Genomic DNA, 24467 nt, shown 5'->3' with positions numbered 1-24467 from the left:
TGGCAGTATATTCAATGACTATAGGGGAAATAGGCGATTTCAGTGACGCCATGTGCTCCGCGTGGACGCTTTCTGCTCTAGCTGGTGTTGGATGATAAGCTCTCTTTCTTTTCAAGTAGATAGTGGCTGACCACATTTTTCGAAAAAAATACCAGAAATTTGCTCAGAAAATAATGCCAATGATCGCTAAAAATGATACCGAAAGTAAGCAAAGTTGCCAACTCGTACTTGAAATCACAGAAAAGTTGCTAATCGTTGGAATGATGCACCGCCTCAAATTATAGTGAATTTAAAAAAAAGAAGACAAATGCGTGAGATGAATATTCTAGTTTGTAATCCTAATTACCGTAATGTAACTTCTGTGTTGGAAAGATAATTTTGATTGTTGATTTGAAGAATAAAAAGTCAAGTTGGCTTCGTTGAAAACCGAGACATTTTTGCAAAAAAAGTCGGGACAGCCAAAAAAAAAAACCAGGGAAAACCTTAGCTGCCATATGAAATACGGGACGTATGGTCATCACATGTAGAAATGAAAAATTAAGAGCAAACTTGTGCTGCCACATTGTGGGAAATTATTAAACTATACTATTTTACGGTTCTTATATACGCCAATAGATGGCGGCACATACCTCTGACATTTCTCGTATTTTGGACAGAAAGTTGAGGGTTGGAATCAGAGAAATGATATTCATAGGCGGTAATGTACTTGAAATTCGGGGTGGTGGGGGGGGGGGCACGACGACGATGATGTGAATTCATATACACGCATACACAAGAGAACTCTACTCCACCTATGACACTGGGGGGGGGGGGGCATGCTCCCCCCACCCGTATCTCCAACCTATAAGTATATACAGTGAAACCTGTACGAAACGCAAAGGCAAGAGACTGAATTGATATTCCGTTTTCGAAAAATTTGCGTTTTATAAAGGTGCAAATCAAAGCACTAATCATTGAATAGACTATATTGTGATTCCGTTTAAGACAGATTTTCGTCTCATGCAGTGTCCGTCCTAGAGACAGGTTTCACTGTATAAACCTTATACCTCCTATAAAGTTGGCATTTGCCATCCCAAGAATTCTAACCCAGAGATTTGCAGGCTCTACTCTGAGCCAGTTTTCAAGCCAAACGATGACTTCCGTGGGCTGGTGCTATACTTGAAACCTAATTTTTGTCTGGTCGAAGTCAGACCTTGCCAGACTTTTGCTACATTTCTAAGTTGATTGTTACAAATAGTCTATTTTTTATACCGCTGTCTTTTCCGTTTACTCCCAATTTTCGGAACAACTGTAATTACAGTGCACGACACACTAAATGTGATCACATCGGGACTCGTGGCTTCCGGTAATAATAACCGACTAAAGAAAATGAAAAATATAATATGAAAGAGTTTTAAAAGAACTTTATTGCATAATAAATACATCAGTTAATTCACAATGAATTTTTCTCTTTTATTTGCAACCACAGTCTAAGAATCCTGAAAATAATGAAAAAAAAAACTGAAGTGAAATTACTGTGTGTGTCATATTAAAGATGTAGTGTGTGTGTGTGGGATGAACTCCCAAACAAAACAGAAAATGGTTAATTCAAATGTAGGCAAAGATGCACAATGATGCCAACAGTAGATTCTGGCACATATAGAGAAAATGCACAAAATTTTTATGAATCCAGTGTGCGAAACACATGGCGAATAGCATTTTTTTTTATTCTGTTATTTTAAATGTAACAAAATTGGGAGAATGTTAAAACCGTGTACCTGAAAAAAAGAAGTCTCAGGATATCGTCCGTTACCTCATAAGGTTATACAGTGAAACCTCGCTACAGCGATACTCGATAAAAGATTAATCCCTGTGTATATCACGATTTTTTTAAAATCATGATTGAAATTGTCAATTGTCTAATGTTGAAATCATTTTCATACAAAACATACGATCCATCTACAACATTTTTTTTTTCTGAATGAAGAGATTTTAAAACCGCTCTACAACGATATTTTTTACATCTCTCTCCCCTTCTAAATCACCTTCATACATTTTATACTCGTCGCCTGTTTTTATGCTACTGAGGGCGTCTAATAACATCAGTATTTTGCGTCACTTCACCGAAAGTCGGTAAAACTACTTCAAGTGTTGTAAAAATGTAGTAAACGCTTTTATACAGGTGTGTCTCAAATCAAATAGTTCAGTGGCTCTCAATCTTATGTCTTCGAGGCTCCCTTGCCATAGCTGATATGTATCGGCGGCTCCCCAGAATAAGTCATGGTAGTGAATAGGCACATTAGTAAGACTTGATCACCGCGGCACCCCTGATAATGGTTTGTGGGTCCCCAAGGAGCCGCGGCGCATACTTTGAGAATCACTGAACCTAATGTTAACAGAAATAATAATTTTAATTTTTTTTTTGGCAATTAATAAAAATACTTTCGTGTGCATTATCTTCTGGATAGATAAAAAACATTAAAATTTCGCAGAAAATGGTTATTCTCTCACTGAATGCAATCGTGATGTATACGGTAAAAGTCCGTTATAAGGAGCGTCTCGAAATTACGAGTAATTCGCAAGTGACTGTGGAAGAGCTAATGTTAAAGATACACACACACAAAAAAAAAAATATATAATATATATATATAATAAACACACAATTTTATCTGCAGTTATGTTGGTTGGGTAGGTGGGCCACGACCTCTGTTTTTGACATCTTTTTATTTAACCCCCCCCCCCCTTCCTTTCTTAGAATGTTCGAAAACTAGACAAAGGCCAAACAGGTGTTAATAATTTTCTCTGTCTTAAGTGTTGTTGGATATTTTTAAAGAGTTACAAATATTCCAGTTGCAGAAACTGTTGTATTCAGCAAAGTAAAAATTTTGTTATACAATCAGTAGCATAAATGTATATAATGTATAACGCACATTATATGCATAAACAGTTAACTCTAGAGACATATTTAAGCAAATGTACAGTCAGCCGTCGGTAATAACGGACTTCATATTCACGGTTTTCGTATTCGCAGTCTTCTTCCCAGTTTACTGGAAAGCACTATTCCGTGCTAATTCTTGCATCGGAACAAGATAGATTATACGTATCAAATAAAAAAAACCTTTTAAAGTTTTTTTCTGGTGCTTCTGGAATGATGTTTCTAGAAGACTGTTGTTCAAATGTTTCTCTGAAAATATTGAGAACTTACGGAAAAATTTAATATTGACAATGTTTAGCTTTACTACTGCGGTTCCCGCTATTATGTAATCGATGAATCTACAATCAGATTTATCCAGGAAAAAGAACTTGGAATTAGATCAGCCGATGCTGTAGCTGTCCCTCTGCTACTATATAGCCCTATATTCACACGTCTCTGATCCACAGTTGGAGGCTAGACCCATCCACGACAGTCTTCCCATGATAGAAAAATTGATAGAGGAAGCCTTTACCTATACCAGGGTTGATAAAAATTAGGATTTTTTTAAAACTTAAATCTGATTTTTTTTATTTAAATGAAATTTATTTATTTATTTTTAAATTTTCACCTTAAAAAATATCAACTTATGCAGAATAAAGCAATCTAATTTTTATTTTATTAACTGTTGGTGGTTAGTGGTTTAAGTTTGAAAAGCATTATTCATTAACTTAATCAATTTAAGTGTTCTGGAGAAAAATCTCAATCAAATATTTCTGTGATGCCATATAAACTTTTTTTTTGAAAAAGAATCACCTTGTGTGAAAAAAAATGTTCAATACAAAAAATTTCTCTGTTGAGAATTAGTGAAAATATTGTAAGTTTTTATTTTTGCTTTTGAAAAGGAAAAAATAATATGTTTCTTTTAAACATAATAAACAACATATTATGTTGTTTACCTTTAATTCAGCTGTGACAATTACTTCCACAGTTAACGCATCGGCTACTTCTATAAAGCCTGTAGTAAATTCTATTCCAGGGATAAAATTTGTCTATACAGTTAATACCCTCTTTAATGACTTCACTTTCTCTATGGGAAAGAAAGGTCTTCGAATAGATCCTAGAAATCTCTTTTTCCTTTGTAGCCGTATAAGGAACAAAGGCGTATAAGGAAAAATTCTTTTTCCTTTGTAGATGCATTAACCACTACGTATGAAATTTTTTTTGGTAGCCATGTGTTTGAGTGATCAACTTGGTGTAATCTATTTTTATCACTAGTAGAAGTGAGGCCTACCCCTCTGGTTAGAGTGGTCAGATGTCCCGGAAATCCAGGACAGTCCCGACTTTTTGCTAATAAATGCACTGTCCGGATATCTTCTTGTCCCGGTATTAATTTATGTAATCTCAACTCCAAGTTAAATTAAATTAATTTCCATTATTTACTTGACAAAACTGGTTTTTTTAAATGAAATTAGGAATTATCCACATGTGTTTTAGATTCGAATTGTCAACACAGCAGCAAGTATATGCAGGAATACGTATACTTAGAAGGAATACGTATCTTGCGCACCGTAAAGGTACAGAGTTGGCATAACTTGGTACCCAAACTTAGGGCCGCCCGTATCAGACGCTGGGCCCCAGTGCAAAAATAATCTCGGACTCCTTCGTGTATTGATCACATATTTATAAGAAATAAAAAAATGAACTCAATATATAAAACTGCTATTGTTAAAAGCTCGATTTCCGATCATTGGTCTTGAAAATCGATATAAATAGAGAAATTGGAAATAAAAATGAATTAAACGAACAAAATCTCAGTAAAAAAAGTTAACTATTTCAAATTCAATATTTACATGAAATCTTCGAGAATCTCAGATGAAATATATCAAGAAAAAAATGTTGACATCATCTGTGAAGCGTTTCTGGAATTAATAAATAAACATAAGAAACACTGGATGTGCGAACCTGAAAATACTAACAATAAACATAATTGGATGAATTCTGAAATAAAACAAATGATAAATTATAAAGAAAAACTATATAAAACTCATAGGCATGACATTAATAATGTACAGAAATACAGAGACTATAAAAAATTTAATACCTTGCTGAAACAAAAAATCAAATTCGTCAAAGAAAGATATTTTCAAAATTAATTTCTTAAATGTGGCAAAAAGAATAGAAAACAATGGAGACTAGTGAACATGATTGTTAAAAGACCTCAGTCACGGATTGTTTTACCAGAATCCCTAAATGATGCTAAATTGGCTGAAGATTTTAATGGTTTTTTCATCAACACAGTTGAAAACGTTTCTCCCGATCTAGATGAACATATGGATCATATTTCACACTCCGAAAGAGATTCAATGGCATTCAGCCCAATAAATGAAAAAAATTTACAAATAGTGATAAATAGTTTGGAAAATAATAAAGCATGTGATTATGATGGTATTACTGCAAAGATGTTAAAAATAGTGTATAAATATCATTCTAAATTCTTACTCTATCTTGTAAACACTTCCATATTAGAAGGGAAATTTGTGGAAAAATTAAAATACGCAATTGTAAAACCCATCTATAAGACCGGAAATAAAAATAACTTAACAAATTTTCACCCCATTTCGATTTTGCCCATATTCTCAAAAGTAATCGAATCAGTTGTTAGAAATAAAATTGTGAATTTTCTTGACAAACATAGTTATTTTTCGAGTTCACAGTTTGGTTTCCGAAAAAATATGAATACAGAAATGGCCATTTTGAAATTCTTTGAATATATTTACACCGAAAATAATAAAAATAATAAAAACTTAGCCCTTTTCTTAGATATAAAGAAAGCGTTTGAAAGTATCGATCATGATATATTAATGAAAAAATTCTATAATGCAGATTTAAGGGGGAAAATTTTTAACTGGCTTACGAGTTATCTTGAAAATAGAAAGCAAGCTGTTAAAATAAATAATATAATAAGTGATTATAAGATAATAAGAAAAGGAACTCCTCAGGGATCAATTTTAGGACCATTGGCATTTTTAGTATATATAAATGACATTCATTCTTTGCAACTGCATGGGAAATTAGTTACATTTGCCGACGATGCCGCATTGAGCATATCAGCTTCAAGTGATCAAGTATTAAAGCAATATACAGAAGAAGACTTAAATCGAATTCAATATTGGCTCCATAGAAATAAACTCTAGTTAAACGTCTCGAAAACAAAATACATAAAATTTCAGCTTCGAAGAAATGACGTTGACATTTCATTTCAGATAAGGTATCACTCTCTAAATTGTATGAATGAGCTCTGCGATTGCCCTCAAATAGAAAAGACTGAAACCTTCAAGTATTTAGGAATAACATTTAGTAGAGATTTGAAATGGAAAAATCATATAGAAAATATCAACAATAGAATAAAATATTATAATATAAGAATATATAACCTCCGAAACATTATTTCAGAAAACTTTTTGATAACTATTTACAATGCTTGGATCCTGTCCACCATTCATTATGGAATTTGTGTATGGGGAGGTGATTATGACTGCAATATCCGATTACTCAACAAAACAATAAACAAAAGCTTAAATATAATCAGGCCAAATACTCATCATCCATCAAATATCCAAATAAATGACTACAGATTAAATGTTCGTAAAACCTATGTTTATAGACTATTACTCTTTCTATTCAGAAATACAGATTGGTTTAAAATAAGACAAATTCAAAGAAATATCAGAAATAACGGGACGCAAATTTCAAATAATTCTTCCTCGTAAAACTATAATAAAAAAACAATTTATCTATTTAGGACCGGGAATTTACAATACCCTGGATTCACACATAAAAAATGAAAAATGCATAAAAAAATATAAAACTCTGATTAAAACATATGTGGAAAATACCAATATCATGAATAGTATATAAAGTTTTAAGACAGACAAATAAACACATACAATAAATACCATGGGGGCAATTTATATGTGTGTGTATGTGTACGTGTAACACATACGTGTATATATTAAACGATGTGATGGTCACAAGAAAACATTTTTGGTATTATTTTCATGGATCTGCCCTGGACGGACATAAGGTTCCCTTAAAAAAAAAAGAATGTAATTCGATAATTCGTTATATTATTTAGAATATTCTGAACGTTTTCACGGTTTCGAAGCAGCCGCCTTGCTTTATTGTACAAAATTATTTTTCAATTAATATTTTCTATTATAGAGAGTGCCGCTGCACCAGTCTCGCATCCCCACGGACTACTTTGCCCAAACTCGAATACGTATTCACAATATGGCCCAAACCAGTGTTCTTCAACCACTTTCTACTCGCGGGCCGGAGCAATAGAGGGAACAATCTCGCAGACCGGCATAAATGGGAGAAATAAATTGCAAGAAACTTAGTTAAATTGGGACGCTTGCCATCCCTTATTCAATAAAAACAAAACTATTTGTTATAATTCTTCAAGTAAAATTGGTTTTTGGTTTTAAATCGGTGGGCAGCATGAAAATGAATAGTAAGCTATATGGTATCATACCATATATTTATCACTTTCATGATATATGTTAGTGTAAATTTTATGTGCCATAGTACCGGTTACTATGTTTTATGTTTACTAAAACAACAGCGGCAAACATGAAAATATAGTAACCGGTGTTATGGAGCATAAGATTCACATTGATATGCAATATGAAAACAAACAATATATGGTGTCATACCATGTATTGTTCATTTCCATGCTACACACTGGTAGAAAACCAACAGTCAATTTTACTTGAATTTATAACCAAGTTTTGTCTTTGATAAATGGAGCAGGGGTACCAGTGCAAAGCTTTCTTTATTTCAAGTAAATTTTTTTTTGTAATTACACAAATACAAATATACAGTAGAATCCCGTTTTAACGAATGCTGTTATAGCGAAAAAAATATGGTTTTAACGAACACTTTCCTAATTCCCAAGATGAGTTAACATAGGAACAATGCGAAAACCTGGAAATCCTTTATAACGAAGTAATTTCTCCGGTCCCTTGGAGTTCGTTATAACAAGATTCGACTGCATATCATATGTGTAGTAATTTATTGAAAAAATATTTTTTGAACCCATCTAGTAATCTAAAAAAAATTATACACAGTAAAAGTCCGTTGTAACGACAGTTCACAATTACGAGGAAAATCGTGGTTATAACAGATCTCTCGTTATAAGTGAATTTCCTTTTTGTTTTGCTCTGCCAGGTAATAGAATTGTAGAAAATTTTTACTTCACACCTGCACTGAAATGACTTCTAGATCGTTTCTAATATTAACGAATGATCAGATCTCTAGTCATGAAATTGATTTTTGGTCTCACAGCTGTTGATTCTACAAGACATTTCATATTATTAAAGCGATTTAATTGACCAACTGAAAATTTAAAATCCCCAATTATCATATCACTGCTCACTTTGCTCACTTCTATGGGTGTGTGGGCTCGTCAACATTTTCCCAGTAATCGGAAAGTTTTTTTAACATGAATTTTTCCAGTCATTCGAAAATGACTTTAAAATTCTGGTCCCGTGGTCTCTTAGTCACTGGAAGAGACGAAAGTCGAATTAAATCATCACGTATCCCACGCGTATAGTGATGCAGCCCAAAAAATAGGAAGAAGGGGTTAAAAAAAATCTGGCTTTTCTGTGTCCATTCCGTGTTCATTATGGCTTTTGTATTCTTTGAGATAAATTCCGCAGAGTAATTTTTACGAGGAACATGCACCATGATGAGAGAGTCATCATGTTTAATGCTTGAAGAAAGAGAAGGGAAAAACGAGAATTTTTGAGAATTCTTCTGACGTTATTGCGAATGCTACTAATTTCCACTCGCTATAACCGAATATTTTTTGTCTTTAACAATACCTATTTGAGAATCACTTGCAAATCACTCTTTATAGCGGTATTCGTTAAGCCATGCTCGCTATAACGGACTTTTACTGTGTAATTATTATTTTAAGTTTGAAGAGAGATGTTTTTGATTTTATTAAAATTTTAATTCAAATTTGTTTTTTATTTCTTTCTGAGAAAAGTAATTTCATGCAATGTAGTGTGAAAACGGAAGAAAAGGTACAATTCTAGTATTAAACGAAAAAAAAAATTCCTTTATCCATCGCGGACATCAGGAGGAGAGAACTGGAATAAAAATCATTACGGGATACATGTGTAGAGGGCGCTGTGGCGTAAAATCCCTGGAGAAAAATGGGCCGGGAGAATCACACATAAACAGTTCTGGGATGGGGGCGTGTTCAATGGAAATCTCCTCTTGTATCGCATTAGTTCGCTTTTCATTATACAAAGTTATTACATCTAATTGCAGTTCGTCCTCTTTTGAACATCAGAGAAGAACATCGTGTTAACGATGTAGTTTTTTTATTGTAGCGATGTGATTAACATTAAAAGATAATTATATAGAGAAATTAACATAATTTTAAAAAATGTATCCATAGGATCTTAAAAACAAGAAAATGTCTACAGAATCACGAAAAAATTCCTCTATTCCTCTACTTTTATAGTATTTCCATAAATACACTGCGTTTTAACTGAAATCTTACTGGAATGTATTATGAGAGTAGAAAAATACATACCTTGGCTACAGAGGCTCATTTATGGTTTTGCCACCCGTGTGTGTGCTACACGAATTTTGCCGCCCTTCTCCCATTCTAGTCTAATTTTGTCGACTATTCATAAATCAAATTTCGCCCCCTCTGAACTTGCCACCCTGGGCTATAGCCCGCTTAGCTTCCCCCCCCCCTCCGTAAATACACCAATGCTTGGCCACAATGAAAGCATTAGAAAAGATGCCCCAGTATTTTAATGAATTTTCCCACCTTTTGAGAATGAATTTCTCACGACCCGATGAAGCATTCTGGTGTGTATATATACTCTTTGATGCTTTGATGTCAACGATAATATTTATTTGCATTTCTTCCGAGTGGTGTGGCTAGTTTTTGTATACGGCCGGGCTTAAGTATTCTCATAAAATAGTAAACTGGTAAGACAGGAGATCTCGTTGGATTGATAAGATCTGGAGAACCTTGAGATGATTCTGTTGCCAAAAAATTCCTTCAGCATTAAATTGCCTTTATAGAATTTACCAAATAGCAGATTTTATTTATCCAGCATTCGCGTTCATCTACTTCAAGTAAGGCTATTGATTGTCGAACAATTTCTTGGTAGACGTCTGAATGTAATGTAAATTTATTTCGAATGTAAATTTGTTTCAAAAAATGGAGTACATATTATTCCACCCCAGATGTCTATGTTCAGGACTCTTTCTTTTGATTTGGGTTTCTGGTAGGGCTGGAAATCGATTGAAATTTTCAACTGGTTAATCAAAAAAATTTTATCAATTCATCGGCTATTTTTAAATGCTCATTACTTACAACCAGCGTATCATTGGTAACTATACTACATACTATTAAATTTTCTTTCCTTCATTTCACGTACCTATTTGCAAATTTAAATAAATACGAGAGTAGATAAGAAATGAGAATTAAGAAATAAGAATTAAGAAATAAGAATTAAGAAATAAGAATTAAGAAATAAGAATTAAAAAATAAGAATTAAGAAATAAGAATTAAGAAATAAAAATTAAGAAATAAGAATTATAAGAAATAAAAATTTACATGTAAAAACAATATAAAACAATATAAATAAGAATTTAAAAATAATATAAATAAGAATTTAAAAACAATATAAATAAGAATTTAAAAACAGTAAAAATTAGAATTAGAATAATAATTAAAATAATAATTGAGTAATAATAAAAGTAAGAATTAAGAAATTAAGGCCATCCATTGAACCAATGAAATGTCTCGTTTCTTTTGAATATGCTCCTTAAGCTATAATGTCATACATATATGAGAGCATAATGCAAGAGATCCAATCAGTTTTGTCAAATAAATCAAGTTAATTCTCAAACTTCAATGAATTTTTTTTTTCAATTTTGACAAATTTCAATCGGATTGATCGAGATAACTCAACTAAAGTTTTTAACCAAGATCAACAATTCATCGATTAATCGGGCTACCATAGCTTTTAGAGCTCATACTCCGTACATTTTGGCTATCGACGTACCCACTGAGACGAAAACGTTTCCTCTATGGAAAAAAAACACATGATATAAAATTTCATAAAATGATACAAAATGCATTTGCCATAACCATATATCTATCGGTTAACCATTCATTACAAACCAAAAAATTATCCAGTGAGGTGTTTATAAATGCGCGGAGTAGGGTAGAATTTTTAATTAAAAACCCACAAAAGAATTCCTGATTATTGTGCCGCTCATAGTTTAAAAAATAATAATAATATATTCTGCATTTTGAGGAATTTTCCCCTCTTAAGGAAATAAAAAAATTATAGGCAGAGAAAAGAGTGTCGAGATCGTCTCACTCTTGTAAGGTATACTTTTCCTTACCCCATCTTCTATTGCAAGAAAGCAAATGACAAATCTTGGTAGGTCTCTGCATCTAAATTTGTGTTAAAAAACGGAGTACATATTATTCGTCGCTATGAGATGGCATACCAGGCGCCTATTTCCATGACTAAGTAAATAGATGTGGACTTCTCTGATGGGGGATGTGAATCAATCGAAATTTTTCAATGGTTTAATACACATTTTTATTGATTTATCGGCTAATTAATCGGTTGCTAATAAGTGCTAAAAATTAAATTATTAAACATTACTGAATGCTAGAAGAAACGTTGCTTTAGTAATCACATGCTATTTATTGATGCTATAAAATTTTCTTTTTTTTATTTCATGTTCCTATTTGCCAAATGCTAATAAATACGGGAATGGATAAAAAATACGGAACAAGAAAGATAATACTGCAAATAAGAAAAATTATAAATAAGAAATAAAAAAAAAAGAAGAAAACTGCCACGCAGACGAATGGTTATGGAACTAGCCCCTGACTGTGCAGGTCTGGGTTCGAATCCCTGTTCGGGCATGGATGCCTATTAACACTAAGAAATTCTCCTTACAGATCATACTTATCTCTTGGGAATACGGAAGGATCCAGTTATAATTTAGAAAAAATAAATAAATAAAAGAAAAGAAAAAAATTGAAAATAAGAAAAAATTATAAATAAGAGATAAGAAAATTAAGACATTTTTTAGAGCCACCCACTGAAAGCAGTGCACAGATAAAATTTCTTATAAACATGGTGACCTTGCTATAATGTTATACAATATATGCAGCATAATTCAAGATATCTAGCCAGTTTGCCAATTAAATTAAATTTCCAAATTTTTGATGAAAGTGTTTATTCAAATTTTGACTGATTTTAATCGGATTGATCGAGTCGATTGACTTAGCTGCAATTTTTAAACACTACTGTGTGATTATTCGGTAATTTTGGTTATCGAAGTGATAAACCAGCAAAATAAAACCATGCTTCCTCTGCGTAAAACGCATGATATTAAATAGATGTGCTCTAAATATACAGACATCGGTCAATCACGACAGACACAAAAAAAATTAATCCAATTTGAGAAATTTTTCCGTCAATTTGCTGAGCGGAGTACATTTTTTCGTTGTAGAAATAAAAGTAATATGCTAATAATGTTTTTGTTATAATATTTCACATTTTGAAGAACTTTCTCTCTGTTTTTTTGAGGAAATAGGAAATCAAAAAATATGAATAAAAGAAATTGTCGAGTTCGTCACCCTGTAAGATATACTTTTTCTCACCTCATCTTCTATTGCAAGAAAGCAAATGACAAGGGGGAGAAACATTTTTTTTTCTTACGTATATGCACATTTCTTATTTTTCCCGTCACCGTTCATTCACATCTCGGAGGGGAAGGGGGCTGGAACAAGGAATAATAAAGTATAATATGGCGTTGAAAGGAAATAGGAAGAAGGGATAACTATATACGGATTGTTAAAGAATTATTTTTCTTTTGCTGTATTATATCATACCAGGAAGCTGCCGTCCATGAAAGAATTAAGACCGCATAACGGGAACCGAAAGGAAATCTGACCTGTGACAAGGGAAAGGAAGGGATCCTCTCACAGGTTTACCTATTTTTGGAAACTTAACTACGTGAGGAAAGTGAAAATTGTATAGTTCATAGAAGATATATAATGCATTATACAGTACATTATATATATATATCTGTAGTCAAATCACTCGGAAGTTTTCACACGTATCAAGAATAAAAAAAAATTACTTCAATAGAATTGCAATTTCAAGGTCTAAAATAAATTAGACAAAGGGTTTCCAATTCAATATAGCCAATTTTAATCGTAAATCAATTAGCAATAGTAATCGTTAATATATTGAAATTTGATACAAAAAAATTCTAGGAAATCCCAATAAAATTTGTTTAAATTTTCCAAATTATTAATAATTTTCATATCATCAAAATCTTACTCGTGCATTGACGTAAGAAATATAAAAAAAATGTTTCGTTATTCATGATTTATTCATTGAATTACATAGAAAAATGAAATTGGCTAAATTGTGATACCGCATGAATAATGATATAGCGATCTCTCACTTATGCGTTGGTGTAAAGGTAAAAAAGATTTATAAGTGAGATAGGCGTACAAGTGAATCGCGTTATTATGCTTTATCTTTGACCGGGAGTGCAGAAAATCGTCTTATAAATGAGGAAAACGTATAAGTGAGAGATCGCTGTATTATCTTGAAATTTGTTATCTTCGAAGATTTCTTTCCTTCAGAAAACAACAGATCTTTTTGTCACAAATTATTATTATGGTTAATAACTATTATCAATGAAGTCGACTTTTTCTGGATATTTTGCCGACGTTAATTCGGAAAGAAAAGTCATCTGTGGTCTCAATTGGGAATCGAAATGCTAGAGTACTTGCTCCGACTGTAAGATCTCGACTAGAGTCCCTGTGGAGACCAGATGACTTTTCTTTCCGAGTTCACGTCAGAATAATATCTGGAAAAAGTCTCTTTCCGTGAACTATTATCTACAAGTATGTTAAATTAGGCATAATCCCCTTTTTACGATAGTAAAAATTCTGTTTGAATAATTTCCGGGGGGGGGGGGGAGTATTAATTTCATTAAAACATAAATTATATTAAAAACATTTATTCATTCATTATCATATCATGATAATTCTCATCATAATTCTCCGGTTCATAAAATTATTACCAGAGAATTCCCTAATTTCAATAATGCAGCAAGAATTCAAATTATATAAAAATATAAGTTCTATACAAATTTTGCTTCCTGTATTACAAGTATAAAAAAATAATGCAATTCATGATTAGTTTAATTGAAAGGGGCTTATGAAGTGGAGAGTTGACAAGATAAAATTTGTATCAAGAATATAAATTTATAATCTTTTTCGGCTAAAACCATTTGCCATGAAACTCATTTTACTCATCCGCCATGTTCAAAATCATGTTTCTTAATGCATATAATTCCACCAAAATTCTTGGGAAAGTGCAGTTACTAGAGATTCTCTTAAATACTAGAAAATGTGATAGAATTAAAAAATTCAGGGTATTTAAAGATAAATATTCCCATAAGTATTTTTGTTCTGAAACAGTCATGAAACTTATTTCTCCCATTCCCCACCGCAGAAATTTTTCTTTGAAGGGCATTTCTGCTAGTAGGCCTACATATAAAATCTGTTTAGAAGTATATACTTCAAACGGAAATATACGGCAATGATATATATTTTGGCAATGTATTATACAGTATATTATATATTAACGGCAATGATAAACTGAACGGCATTGCCAAATACCAAACACTAACGTTTAACAAGCTATAAACAAGCGAGCGAACATGAAATCTCATTGCCTGCCCGCATTAAGATTATCCCTTTCAGACCCGAGAATTCATTTTTTGGAATTTTCAAGATGTTTTGAATTTTTGATTCTCAAAAAATACATGAAAAACTATAAATGTCATATCAACTCTTTATTTTTTCATTATTTGTTTTTTAATTTTCAATTTCCTATTTACTATTTTTTGTGAAGAAATAATTCACATCGTTCAAATTTTTTCAGAGAAAATGAAGGGTATATTCATCTTCACATGCAATTTTTTCCAGAATTTTATTGCTAAATTTTATGTAATAAATTACACTTTTCCCGAAGGCACATTCTCCTGGAAGACACCTTAAAAAACCCCTGATAGTTTAACTTCAAGTGCTTCCCTCTGATGAAAGCCCCAAAAGTTAATATCACAATATTTCTAACTCAAAACTTACACAATTCTTTAAGCCAGGGTTTAACTTCCTGAGAAAGAAAGAAAAAAATAATTAGTGAGACAAAGCACAACTCACACATTTGTGCATGCAGGGTCTACGAGCGTTATTATATTAATTGGGAAACAGTATATATTAATTTGGAGAAAAGTTTGCAACTTTCTTCATGAAACATCGATTTTCCCCATTTCAGCAATTCATATTCTCCATAAGAGAATTCCATTTGGAAATAAATAATATCTCAAAAATTGTCTTTTTCACTCTTTAACACGATAAATTCTCTAAATCTCTACTCATTTTACTATTTATGGTTCCTTTTTTTTTTTTAAACAGCTTGAAATACCATCCTTCCTTTTAAATGAATATAATGTAATTCACACGTAGGTTGGAACTTTTTCTGTAGATAGAAATACATAAATAAGTAATATTGTACACACACACACACATATTCATTTGCGATATATAAATCACTTAATAGCCGAAAATTTTGTTTCCAGAATAAGTCAATAGATAATTCTGTGCGTTTCACTTGGAGACTTTCGTAGATTCTTTTGTTCTCCTGCGTATAAAAGACGATTGAATATTAATGATGCTTTTTGGGCAAATGGTTTCCGGGGAAAATGCGAAACACTGAAGACAGAAAGAAGCGTTTTTCCCGACATACAAATACAATTAGAGCAAACAGACCTGATGTGGTGGGAGGAACAAAGACAACTCGACGCCAAACTATTAGTGAATATTTCATTAATGGAAGGGGCAGAAGCGCGCAAACAATTTCACTAATAGAGGACGAAGCGTCGATTGGATCTAAGCCAAATTGCTATACCGAATTAATAATAGTATTTTAACCCCTCCCCCAGAAGATTTTTCCCCCCTTCTCAGAAATAGCCTCTAACCCTTTTATCCCAAATTATGGTGATGATAATTATTATCAATGTTAAACTAAGCGCAACCATTTTTTTGTTTTACTTTTATGATAGTAACCACCGGTTTTAGAATAACCTGGAAAAAATCATATTTTTCATGTAGTGGTTTATAAAATGATTACAGGAATTCTCTAATATATTTATGTTAACTTAGTTACAGTTATAACCATAACTGAATTTAATAATTTAGCTTCACGGTCTTTTGTTGACGCTCTTTTTAATACATTAAATAACTGAAACGTCGAATATGATTAAATACCGTAACACGATGATGACAATGAATGAAGCCTTGGGTATGAGCAAATGACGGTTTTGCTCTGCATTCAAGCATTTCTAACGTCTAACAATTACATTTTAGTTATTTCAAGGCAATGTGTGTGTGTGTGTGTGTGTAACTGCATTAATGGCTATTCGTGTAGTTATGTAATTATCTTACAAGGCTAGGAATAATGAATGACGAATATGTTCTTTGTTTTAGGCTGTAGAGTTCCAATGAAAAACAAATACAAGCCTTTTCATACTGTCGAGAGAATAAATGAATCATTCCTATATATATATATGTATAATCATCCTCCATCCCTTCACACTGTGATATAGGAAAGAATTTTTGAATTCTCGAACTTTTTCAATACATAAGAATCTAGACGTGCAATATTTTCAATATAAAAAAATGAAAGAATTTAGTAGGAAAAAATTTAACTATTTATACTCCTCCAATATAATTTCTTTTTTATACAATTTAGAACAATGAAAGATTTGAAACGTGAAAATTATGTCATAGGTACAATTAAGGAAACTGATTTTCCGGGATGGACCAGGCTTCCCACATAAAGGGGTTAGAGCACCAACCTCTCGATGAGTATAAAAAACAAGCCTGCTGTTCGGAATCGGCAACAAATTGTAGGTTCCGGTCTAATTAGCCCTCGTGTGCAGAAAATGACCGTGGTGCGACAAAAATGTGATCAATGATCAATGAAGTACATACAACATAAACTGTGCTTTTCGAATATATGAGAAAAAAAAATATTTTGCTGAATATAAAACAGCCCAAGGCCTGTAGATCTTTTTTAATATTTAACTAACGATGTCTAAATGAAAACACTTCTTTATTATAACTGCAACCACGGTTGGAACTTTTCTCATGAAAAGAACATTTCTCATGAATTGAACCTGATAGATCAGACACATTCATTTCATATCTCCTTATGGAGATATCGAAGTATCCACAGAGTTGGATGTGTGGAAACGAAGTGACAGTCTTTCTCTCTCTCTTTTAGTTAACACTATGATATGATTAGATATATAATTAGCTCTTGTTCATAATCTATTAATCGTCCGGCAATCGTTGGCGAAGGAATCGAGAGTGTTATATGATCGTTCAGCAGGAAAATGATACCGTCACACAAGTTTACGCTATTTAGCCTGATTTACCTATTTTTGGGGAAGTCAAATTCCAGTTCAAGTTACTATAGTGGTTGAATTTACGCACCGATCTAAATTAGACAACCCTTCCCAAGAGTTAATTACTTCTCAAATCTTCTATTAGTTCCCTAAACAGGACGTGAAAATAATTTTTCACATAAATTAAAAAAAATAATAAATATACACTAGATGGATTCGTAATTAGTTCTTCCACGACGAACAGCGTATGAAAAGATATTTCGGGGAAGTTTTTCAGTGCGGAAAGAAATTTGTACTTCCTTACTTGTCTTTTTTGCATCATACTAAGTTATAAATATATAAATAACAACACATTGAGAAGTATAATTAAGCAGTACAGTGAGGCATATGCACAAACTTTCATAAATTCCTTTAGTTCGTGAAATTGCGTTGATGTATTTATGCCGTTATTTTATTATAAGCTTTCACAAATTATATTTAAATATAGCGGTGAGATGTATTTCGTTGAATTTTATCCATAGCAGAGCACAAATACTCATCTACACTCGATATATTTTATTTCGAAATATCAAAATGAAATAACTTTTTTAATTTAGCATAAATTAGGTTTTAATCACAGATTTTGTTCTTTTTGAAGAAAGATGAGCACAAAAATAACTAAAGGGCTTCTCATATGTGTTGTGTTTGTGTTTCCACCATTATATTCTACTTTCTAATTTGGTCGGTGATATTTATTTGCCATGCATCCCCGTCCAAGTTGTTGGGTGACGCCCCGTGAAGAACTCCACCCCCTCTCATTGGGCGGAGATTATCAACCTAGGATCAGTTACCATGACAACGGATGCTGAGAGAGAACACGTCACGGTGACGTCACTTATCCTCCTACTCTCTCTCTCTCTCTTTTTCCTCTCGGACATTCTACCAGGGGAATTCTTTTTTCCCACCGCCATGTACAAAGAAAGGTGCTTTCCTCCGGGAGAAAAAAAAATGGACGATTTCATGTGTATGTGGTGAGCGAATAAGAGTGAGAGGAATGTTTCTACTATAATTGAATTCGTCATTAAAAAAGAAATTTAAATGAAACATTCAGCATAAAACCTTCTTTTACCGTTTCGTATTAAAGGAGACTTATGACCAGAACAGCCATTGCAAAGCTGAAATTTTTACCCATGATTTATAAAAATTTCCTGACAAACAATCATTAAATACAGCGAAACCTCGTTACGACGATGCTCGATAGAACGATAAATCCCTCTACAACGATATTTGTTTTTCAAATCTTGCTTGAAATCATCTAATCGTCGTTGAATCCTAACACTAGTCACACCGGGCCATCAGTGATTCGTAGTTTCATTTTCCCATTAATTTCTCATTAGTTGTGTGTACGACGTGGCCTTTCGCTTACGCAAAATAGATTTACCGGGCCACGGGCTTCCAAAGGTTGAGAACCACTGGTCTATAATCTAATGTAAAACTAATCTCGATACAATGATATACCCTTTTACAACGATATTCTCAGACAAGATTTTCAAACCGCTACAATGATAACTTCACTTGAAATATATTTCAATGTATTTTTGAATACAAATACAAGGCCCCAACGGGCAAAATGTCCAACGAGGTGATGAGAAAAAGATGCTCATAACAAATATGGATGTCATATATTTCTAAAATACAGCAACCCAATGAAAAATGCTATTATAAAAACTAAAGACTAGTAAAAAATAAAACTAAACTCATTACGCATTTTAGTTTTTCCGGGAACATCTACTGTAATAATATCGGTATTTGGTACCACCTGATTATCAAATGTCGATGAAGCTTTCTCGGTGTCCCTACTTTTTTGTGTGATACACCAAAGTGTATCGCGATAAACCACTTTACACAGGAGCACGGCATTCAATTGAATTTGTTTTATGAACTAATCAAATAAATTTTTTTTTGTTGCGGATAAATACTAGAAACCTTATTCTTTTATGGTACTAACATGCCAATTTAGAAGCAAGGCCGCAACTTGTAGGACACGCGGGTTTGGTGCCCCGGATGCAGAACCAGAAGGGGCGCAAATTTCACAATTTTAACCTCTCCTTTAAAAGGCGCCAAAATCCGTGCTTGCCCCAGCTGACCAAGCATCCAGTTGCTACTTCCCTGTTTAGAAGAGGTGCTAATAACTGCATAAATTTGATGCCCCGTGATGTTACCTCTCGATATAATGTGATAATCCCTCTACAACGATTTTTTTTTTTCTTGGTCCGTAGAACATCGTTCTATATATAGAGAGAGGTTTCACTGTATATATATATATATATAAATAGTCGTACAGTATATGCCTGGGAAATTTCAAAGTATTGATCAAAAAATGGCACCCGATAATTAACATCTGTTTCGAGAAAATTTTAACTTTTATCTTTGGGCTGCTGTATTTATAACAACAATATTTTCATAGGCTTTTTTCCAATATTATTTCTTTTTTATATACAGTCGACGCTCGATATAACGACACCATCCCGTCGAAAACGGATGTTATATTGGGAGAGTCGTTATATCGACAGTAGAACATATAGGATAGTCGGTTTGTGAAAACATTTAGGACTTATCCTATCGGTCGTTGCAATGGAATGGTCGCTATAGCGTGGGGTCGTTATAACGAGCGTCAACAGTATATAGTTATATATTTATATTTTCTTATCTCTTTCTTTTTTTGCCCCAGCCACCTTGGTAGGTGTGATTTGTTGCTGTGGCTTTAGATTTTGTATTTTGGATATACGACCATTTTTTTTAATGAGAATCAACACGAACTGTTTTTTACTTTTTCATGATTTTTTTAAGCGTTATTTCAAACCAAAAGTATGAGGAAATACATTAAGATCAATGGTGTTTTTTAACTATTGCTATTTATTAGAAAAACTTGCATTATTTTATCTATTTGAAATAGAAATGTTATAGACACACAAAAAAATTATATGGGCCTATGGTATGATCAATGACTTGATCTATATTCAAGAATTTTAATTTTTATGAACCACTGAAGTCGAAAGAAAAATTATGCATATTAAAAAACTTGACTTTCGTAAAAAAATTAAAAAGGAAAAATATATCAAAAACGTTATATGGTCATATACCATTAATACCGTGTGAAATTTTGATTCAGTCGATCAGCAACTAATGAGGAAGGTAAAAGACTTTAATATATCCACGAGCTTTTACTATTCTCAAAAGAAATTTATCTGTTGCTACAAAAAGTAAACAGACTTTCCTCCGAAACAGTTTCTAGAAAATATGACGTTAATTTTGTTACACTTCTAAAAAACAATCTCAAAAATTTTTATTATTTGGAACTAGCTAAATGAAAACCCGTATCATCATGAATTAAAACAGATCATTCATCTTCTTATAACTTCTTGTCTGAAAACTAATGAACTAATAACTTCTTTATGAATTTAAAGATAATCATGTAGAGTTTTCATGAAAACATCATACGTTTATTAACATGTTCAGTAAACAAATAAATTGAAACATTACTGTAAAGCCAGATTCCTGTATTAGGACCATATTTTTTTTCTCTTTTTTGAAATTTTTCTCTATACAGTGAAACCTCTCTAAGACAGCTACCGTTCATTCCTTAGAGAAAAACCTGCTTTTCATAATGGTGGCCATTTATAATGGTGGTCCTTAGAAACGTACTGATTTTCTTTTTTTAATACGAATGTAAATGGATGCTCTGTTAGCATACTTTTAATTGAAACAATAGCACACAACATCAGCACACAACAATTTACTTAGAGTGATTTTTCGATTAACTACGATGGAAAATTAAGAGTAAAATATACAGTTTTATACGCTATCTATAAACTACTATCTCACCAAACACCAACTCCGGCCATATCGCTATATTTCAAAATATCTTATCTATATGCTCCCTTGAGTTCGAAGCCGGGACAGCAATCTTCACGGTGGTACACGAGTATCTTACCACCACGCCACTCGGGCACTCCGTTATCTGTAAACTGATAAAATCTTAAAGTCTATTCAACAACTATTCACAAGTTGAATAGTTGTTGCCTTGAATTTTATTTCCAATCCCTTCACTTTGTTGTGGTTGTATAAATCTCCGAATTTAACCCTCGGAGTCATCTGATGTGGCCCAGGACCTCAAACTTAATTTTGTAAAAATGAGCGGCGCATTTCGAGATCATTCAAGCGGCATGTTCACAGACAACTTAAGTGATCCGCGGTGTATTTGCAGACATCATGAGTAACCTGCGACACAGTATCGGAGCACTCAAGAGGCCCGTGGCACATTTTCAGATCACTTGAGCGACCTATGGCACAAATCAAGATCACTCAAGCAATTTGTGGCACGTTTTCGTATAACTTAGGCACACGATAACCCCGTGGCACAGAAACCTTGAGTGACCAGCGGCACAGTTTTAGAGCATTCAAACGGCACGCGGCACATTTGTAGACCACTCATGTAGCCTACGGCTCATTTTCAAACCATTGAATTTGCCCACACTCTCCAAAATATTGAGCACCCTTGCTATACATGCAATCGACTCAAAAATCGCTAAATTCTCATTTTCTCTCTCTCTCTCTCTCTCTCTCTCTATACTTCTTTCCTCCAATTCCTTTTCTCTCCAACATCCCAAGAGAATCACTAAATTCTCACAGGATAAATTCCAAACTCTAATGCGCGGAGGTCACTGGATGTTTTTTTCCCTTCCCTTAAAAAAAAAATAAAAATTTAGTGGGCGAAGGAAGTTTCTTGACGTTTCTAAGAAGTGTCATTGATCTTTGAATCCAAGAAAAAAAAAACTCTTCCTTAAAGAGAAAAATTGGTGATTGTCAATCTCCCCATGTAAGGGAAAACACCTTCTTAAAAAAAAAAACCCTACCAACGAAAACTTCGTCACCAACACTACCGTTTAATTTATAGGAAAAGACCTGCCAAAAAAAAGGAGATAGCACAAAAAAAAAAAACTTCCGGATAACACAAGCTATTTCATTTTTTTTTTCATTCATATACATTTTATTTCCAACTGGGCTCCTAAGATTCTTAAGCTTCCGCTTTTTCTTATTCTTCTGTACTTCTTCCTTCTTGAAGAAGGCCATTCACCCCAGGAAGTAAGAAGGGTTATCTACCTTGAAGGGAGAGAGTGAGAGGAAAAAGCGAGAATACAAGAATTTAAGACATCGCCAAATAAAAAAAAACGACGTGTGAGAAGAAAAAGTGATTCCTTACGGGATTCAAACCCCACACCTTTCAGACATACGTACAACGAACAACATGGTTGGTGGAGGGAGTTAGAGATTCAAACGGATGGGAAGGATTCTTTTGTTCATCCAGCTGCAAAGTGTGGACGCGAATAGGAGGGTGAACTTTCGAATCCTGTAGGAAAAAAAAAATGGAAAGGGTCTCCCCTTGGTAAAGTTTCCACCCCTTCCTATATAAAAACCCTACCTTTTGAAAAAGAAAAAAATAGGTTCTGGATTGGGAGGAGGAGGGGAGAGAAGGCCTACCACACTACTACTGTGCTGTACTACAGTACTATGTACTTCCTATACTTTCACTGCAAAGTCGTCGCGGGCCGCCGGAAGAAGGCCAGCTGCTGAAACTCGGTCGGATCTAGGTCAGACGCGTGTTAGGATTCAGGCTTCCGGTTCAGCAGTGGTATGACGTCACTGGGACACACATTACATACACTGCTAAAAAACTACATTTTTTTTTAATGAAATGTACGAGGAAAAAGTGTTATATATTTCGAGGATGGAAGGATGGGGGAGGGGGGAGGATGCAATCTAACCTATCGATCAGCAGAAGTGAAATTTTTTCGGGTTTTTTTTTCTATACTTTTCCGATGTTATATCCAAACCCTCCCTCTTCTGTTAAACTATAGGAATAAAAAAAAAAATTGGATGAAAACTTCTCGTCTATTGTTCGTTGAGCGGAAATGTCGACGGTAAAGAATTGAACCCGCGGCAGATTTTTGACGAGACCTGGATACTGACTCGTCAAAAAATTACGTTTCCCGTGCTCTGGATACGAGACTTCACCACGTGTGTTCATATGATATGTACTGTGAGTACGCGTCCATGAAATAGACCATGAACTTTCGCTTTGTTTTCCATTCATCTTGCCTAACACAATCACAGACAAGGAGTTCTGAGAACCCTTGGTCTTCTTAAAATAAAAAAAAGATCTGTTCAGACAAAGACCAAATCGGATCGTGCGAATGAATAAAATACAAATGGAGTCAAACTCGGCTATAACAGCATTGAAGACTCCGCGAAATTATTTCATTATTATCGAAGTTCACCTTTTCAATACCTCTTTTGATGGAAAATATCAAGGTGCACCCAAATGTTATGCAGGAAGCTGTTGCTTAATTATGATTAGGGTGACCATAATTCATTGTGAAAAACACTGAAAATCAGGATTATAAATATAGTGGGCATCGCCAGTTCTTGACGAAAATGTCGCCACTTGTCGAAAAAATCACAATAATCATTCCCTATATAAATAACCCTTTCCTTGTGTTTGTTTGACTGTATTTGATTGCATGTGAATTGCGAAGATTGAAGGAATGCTTGAATTGAAAGAATATGCTTCGCGTGAAGATGTTCAGTGGCAACTGTAAGGTAATTTTTTAAGGCCGTATTTAGACTCGATTGATTTCCTTTTTTTTCCTCTTCTAATTCTTTATCTGATATTTTAGTCTTGAGATATCAACCGATATTATTCATAATAAAAGTTTACCTGCGTAAAATTTCATGGACTCATACTACCGTAATTTCCTGTAATCAAAATACGGCTGTTATAGCTTTTAGAGTTAATTTTTAGCTTTTACGGCTAATTTCAAATCACGGCCTATCTAACAAGTTTTTTTTTCACGTTTTGACTTTAACGGTTTCTGGGTTTCTTGTGAATTTTTATGAGCAATATGCATATATATAGTCCGAAGTTTGCCACTTTCGCAAGGTGGCCAGCCCAGTTGACCCCCCGACCAATGTCTGAAAT

At 33.4% G+C, this 24467-nt stretch overlaps 1 long non-coding RNA gene across 8 annotated transcripts in view; it reads right to left on the bottom strand.

Annotated features, from left to right (window-relative positions):
* Positions 1 to 1387: 1387 nt before the first annotated feature.
* The window catches only part of LOC149076118 (uncharacterized), a 205548-nt gene continuing 182468 nt past the window's right edge, over positions 1388 to 24467 (bottom strand). For 3 of the 8 annotated variants that reach the window (XR_016194031.1, XR_016194032.1, XR_016194036.1), the window contains 2 exons: positions 4744 to 4812; positions 1388 to 1478 (listed from right to left, as the gene is read on the bottom strand). This is a non-coding gene — a long non-coding RNA (uncharacterized LOC149076118). Of the gene's footprint in view, positions 1479 to 4743; positions 4813 to 15125; positions 15154 to 24467 lie in introns of all 8 variants that reach the window. The other 5 variants (XR_016194033.1, XR_016194037.1, XR_016194035.1 and 2 more) reach the window with 3 other exon arrangements.

This window comes from Pholcus phalangioides, unplaced genomic scaffold, assembly GCF_987345545.1.
Source record: "Pholcus phalangioides strain wild (caught in Gottingen) unplaced genomic scaffold, Ppha-v1.0 ptg000015l_1, whole genome shotgun sequence".
Lineage (NCBI taxonomy): Eukaryota > Metazoa > Arthropoda > Arachnida > Araneae > Pholcidae > Pholcus > Pholcus phalangioides.
The sequence above is the reverse complement of the archived record's forward strand: the minus strand, read 5'-3'. Positions and strand labels throughout refer to the sequence as shown.